The following is a 5,121-nucleotide window of genomic DNA, read 5'->3' as shown; positions in this document are numbered from 1 at the left end:
ACCGAGTCTCAGAGAAGTGGGGTAAAATTCCCAAGGTGAATAACAAGTGAGTACAAACTGAGAACTACATTACTTTCATTCTTTTTTTGATAATGATGTTTTTCTTATTTTTCTATCACAGTTGTCTCCTTTCCCCCCCCCCCGGTGCTCCCCCCTATCCCACCCCCGCAGTCAATGTCCACCCTGTTGTCCATGTCCGTGGGTCATTCATACTAGTTCCTTGACTTGTGCAGGGGCCGTGCTAATCTTCCCTGTAGTGTTCCAGTTTTCGTGTATGTGCTTCCAAAGGCAGCATGAGATTTCTTATCTAGCAGCTTTCCCCACTACATCTCTCCAATTTCATATGGGAGTTCTGACTCGCTTTAGTAATTACCTACAGAAACACTCACTAGGAAATATAAACATGCTCTCGTCATCTTAAAAACAGTAAGCAAACTCACATTGAGAGAGGGCTTACCGTGTTTCAGGCCCTCTGCTGGGTGCTCTGTGTTCTGTATTTTATGTCATCATCACAATATACGCTCGGGGGGAAGCTATGTCAATATTTCCACTTTTTAGGTAAGGACTCTGAGGCTCTGAGAGGTGAAATGACTTACCTGAGGTCATGCAGCAAGATGTGGCCCAAACTCCATTGGGACCCAGGTCAGTGTGAAGCTCTCAAGCCTTTGCACTGAACCCCAGTGCTGCATAGGAATGAGTGCTGCTTTTCCTTGACTTCACTTTACCAGTGTCCCAGGCTGCCTCCACTCATGATCATTAAGAGGTGACGGATGTAATGCAGCCTGTTGTACCTGGGAGTTATTCTTAGCAAGTTCCTGCATAAATCCCTCTTCTCCTATGTTAGGAAGGAGTCTGCTTCCTCGATGCATTTTCTGGTTGGCATGGTGTTTTATGGTCTCCTTGATGTGCTGTGAGGTCAACCAGGAGGCTCTCGGAACCTGTCGAGATGGACGTGGGTCCCTCAATCAGTAGTTTGAAAACACTCTCCTTGCCTTTCGTAGGCTGCCATTCATTAGGTGATCCGAGAGACAACCAGATTCCTTTCTGACCAAGCAAACGTCTTTGGTTTATCCTCTATGTTCAATTCGAAAGTAGTTGAAAACAATCTTTGGTTTCTTTACCATGTTTCCAAAGATGTTTTAATTGATGGATAGAGGTTGAGAACTCAATAATGTCCAGAGAATGGAGAGGATGACTCCTAAGCTCATGTTCACATTCTCGACGTTGGTAACCAGCTTCAATGAAGTTCACTTGCTCTCTACCTTAAGAAGAGAAAATGAGTGTGCGGGTTACTTTTGCAAGGATACTTGGATTTTCCATTTGGGACCAACCGAAGTGACTTTTGCATCACAGAGACCTCTGCTGTCATCCACGCCAGACATTACTAAGAGATCATGGCACTGTGGCCTGCTCAGAGCAGCTGTGACCTTAAAATCCTTCCCAGGGGAGGGCTCCAGGCAGCCTCTGCCACTCATCAAACTTGGATTAGAGATGAAATCTATTTGTGGAGTGTAGCAGGGTGCCGCTTTTTTGTCCTTTTTTAGTTTAGGCATCTGTGTTTTCCTACTGCACAGCCTGGATATGGGCCAAACTGGATTGACTTAAGATACTCAAGGCATCTGATAGGAAGACAAATTCCTAAACAGTGAGAAATGAAGGCTGAGGGGGGTGATTTGTGGAAGGTCACACAGCTAGTAAGTGAGGCAAGAGATTTAGTAGATTTGGGAGTCAGATAGACCCAGCTTCACGTCCTGGCTAGGCCATTCCCTCCTTTAGTGATGCTGTGCAGGTCTTTTCAAATCCCTGAGCCTAAAATGCCTCATCTATAAATTTGGAATAGAATGCTACCTACCTCACTGAACGATGGTAAGGAATAAAATGAGATACTGCCTATGGAATGCCTAGGAGAGGGCCTGGCAGGTAGAGAAATTGCCTAATAAATGTTAGCCATTATTTGTACAGGTTTAAAAAAAATCTTATGCACAAAACACTTAATATACATTGTTATGAAATGGGACAACTTTGTGAGGAGCTGCCACTACTCCCATTTTACAGATCATCGGATGGAGACTCAGAAATAAGATCTTTCCCAGCATCATACAGAAAGTAAATAGAAGAGGTAAAATTCAAATGGCAGATATGGAAGGCACAAATCCCCGCTTCCTCAAAGTCTTATTTAGATACCTCTATCTCAATGAGATGTAGCACGACTGTTCTTTAACAAGTTCAACCTCTTCCCGCGTGTCTGTTGTCCCACACCTTGCTTTGTGCTTCTCTCTGAAGCACTCTTTGCTTTCCCTCTCACTTTCTTGCTCTATAATCTATTTATTTACTATGCATATATTTTATTGCCTCACTCTTACTTGACAAGAGCAGGGAATTTAATTTTGTTAACTGCTGTTTTCGCTGGACTGAACACCATGCCTCACACATAGTAAGTGCTCAGTAGATATTTGCCGAATAAATGCATGAATTCTACCTCGCTCAAAAGATTGTTTTGTACCGTACCACGTCCTCAGTGTTTTATAATTAGAGCTATCACTTGCTGAATGTCTAGTGAGGCTGTCCGGCCTCCAACGCCCCGGCTCGGTTGGAAACTCCCTGTCCAGCAGAGGTTTCATGGCCATGGCAGAACAACACATTTATCCAGGACACTGTATTTTGTCTGAACGGATGGGAGGTGGCTAATCTCTTTAGGGGAGAAGAGCAGAGAACTTCCATCTCCCCTGCCTTTTAGTGAGGAAGGGGGTTTGGGAAATACAACGTCAAGACTTACGAATCATCAATTAGCTTTCAGACGCTTGGGTTACAGCTGACAGTTACTGATTACAGATGTCAATATAGAGAACACAGTGGCCAGGCTGTGTCAGGGCTCTGCTAAACATCCTGATGCCATGCTGACATCAGGTGCAAGGCTTCATACATTTTTAGCTACAGATGGATTATAGTTAACTAAGCAATAAGAAAATCGGAGCAAACTCTAAAGCAGTGGTTCTCAACCTACCTAATGCTGTGACCCTTTAATACAGTTCCTCATGTTGTGGTGACCCCCAACCATAAAATTATTTTCATTGCTACTTCATAACTGTAATTTTGCTACTGTTATGAATCGTAATGTAAATATCTGATAAGCAGGATGTTTTTTCGTTGTTACAAATTGAACATAATTGAAGCATAGTGATTAATCACAAAAACAGTATGTAATTATGTGTGTGTTTTCCGATGGTCTTAGGCCACCCCTGTGAAAAGGCCGTTCGACCTCCAAAGGGGTCGCGACCCACAGGTTGAGAACCACTGTTCTAAAGCATCATATGCATTCTTCAAACCCAAGTGCCATGGGAACCCTCTGAGTGGCCTTCGGTCCAGTCTGGCACATGGCCTTTCGGTTTTCCGCTGAGACAGAGAGGCCTCCCTGGGGAGGCGGTGGGGTGCAGCTCACGGCTTGCGCTACAATTCCTGAAACCACAAAGAGTGGTCCCCTACAGCCTACCGTGCTTTAGGCATCATGGAGGCATCATCATAATAATGATGCTTAATTTGACCTTAACCTACCGTGGAAGGTGTAATTATTCAGGCTTTGCTGTTAAGGAAACTAACAGTCTGCAGGGTTACGTAACTCAGTGCCCGTCCAAGAGTTAGGAAGGGGAGTCATATCTAGGTCAGCTGCACGTGAACACATGCTCTCCTTCCCCGGCCAACGTCAAATTACAAAACCTGGCTTCATTCAGTCTCAGCAGCTGTTCATGATTATCAGCCTAGGACCAGCATTTTTGTTGGAGAACCGTACCCCTCTTTAGCTCAAAAACCTCATCACGCCTCATGAGTGGACTCTATTACATACATATTCCCAATTGTAGCTCACCAAAACCTACAGAAAGAGAATCCTCAAGGTGAGAGGAAGTTGCGGGGAGTCCATGTATCTAATTCTTCATAAGAACCGAGGTGATTGCTATGATCAGGCTAACCTGGGAGAAATAATGGGGTTCATCTACTCATCCATCCATCTTTTTCCTCATCTTTAAAATGAGGAAAATACCAATACCCAGCTTATGTGGTTTCTTTTAAAGGTTAAATGAGGACATATGCTTACAACAGTGCCTGCCATGTTGTAAAAGCTAAGGAAGACTTATACCTCGGTACTTCCTCTGGGCTTGGCTCTCTTCTGTTACCAGGGACACAGCAGAGATAGACAGACAAAGGCCTGGCCCTCCTGGTGCTGACCATGTATCTGAAATGAGCACAAATTTTGGCATTGGACAAAACTGCATTAAACTCCTGCCCTTGCCACTTACACTCAGCTATGAAGATGAACAGACTACTGAACTTTTCTGGATCCATTGCTCAAATGTGAAGTGGGGTTAATAAAATTATTATTAAGTAACAAAAGTGTTTTGCAAGACACTGAGGCTCAGAGAGGGAAAACAACTTGCGTGAGGTCACACAGCTAGTAAGTGGCCAACCTGGAATTTGAACCCATGTCTAATAGACTCTGGGTTACCCACCATGTGACATGGCTTCCCACAGAGAGAGGTGGCTGAAAAGCTCACAGGGAAAAGGTGGAAAGGATCATAAACCCAGCGAAGGCTTCACCCACCTGGTGAAAACCTGCAAACTGAAGCGCATTACACCGTGGCCTTGTGGAAACTCTCCTGCGACAGAAAGACCTCCAGACTTACCTCATTTCCTTTAGCTTCACAAAGAACCAGGCTTGCCGAGTCTTCCTGCAACACAGGAATTTGGAGAGGCCCTTGGAGAGATGAGCTTTCTCCAATCTCACCAGGCAAAAAAGGATTTGGGACACATAAAAGGCAGCAGTATTTATTTCATGAAGAGGTAATGGCAAGCCATTTGGAGGGAGTGGTGGCAGAAAGATGAAAAGGTCACAACACAGTTGGAAGCCCATTTCCTTCAGAGTGGCCAACAGCAACCAAAGAGGCAAAAATGAGAAAATATTGCAATGGGTGCCCCTGAATCACAAATTATCCAGAAGATAGTACACTGCATTGCTCACCACCTTAAACAGTTTTGAAAAAATGGTTATGATATCTTTTAAAGGCATAATGATAGATGAAACCCAATAACATGTCTTGTGTGTGTGCGTGTAATTGCATTTCTTTTGTT

General features: G+C 44.1%; 1 pseudogene; it reads right to left on the bottom strand.

The window, feature by feature from the left end:
- Nucleotides 1-224: 224 nt before the first annotated feature.
- LOC150018606 (U6 spliceosomal RNA) lies at nt 225-295 on the bottom strand (annotated as a pseudogene).
- Nucleotides 296-5,121: the final 4,826 nt, after the last annotated feature.

This window comes from Furipterus horrens, unplaced genomic scaffold (assembly GCF_987537825.1).
Source record: "Furipterus horrens unplaced genomic scaffold, mFurHor1.1.pri manual_scaffold_2, whole genome shotgun sequence".
In the NCBI taxonomy this organism is placed as follows: domain Eukaryota; kingdom Metazoa; phylum Chordata; class Mammalia; order Chiroptera; family Furipteridae; genus Furipterus; species Furipterus horrens.
This window is presented reverse-complemented; position numbering and strand designations above follow the sequence as displayed.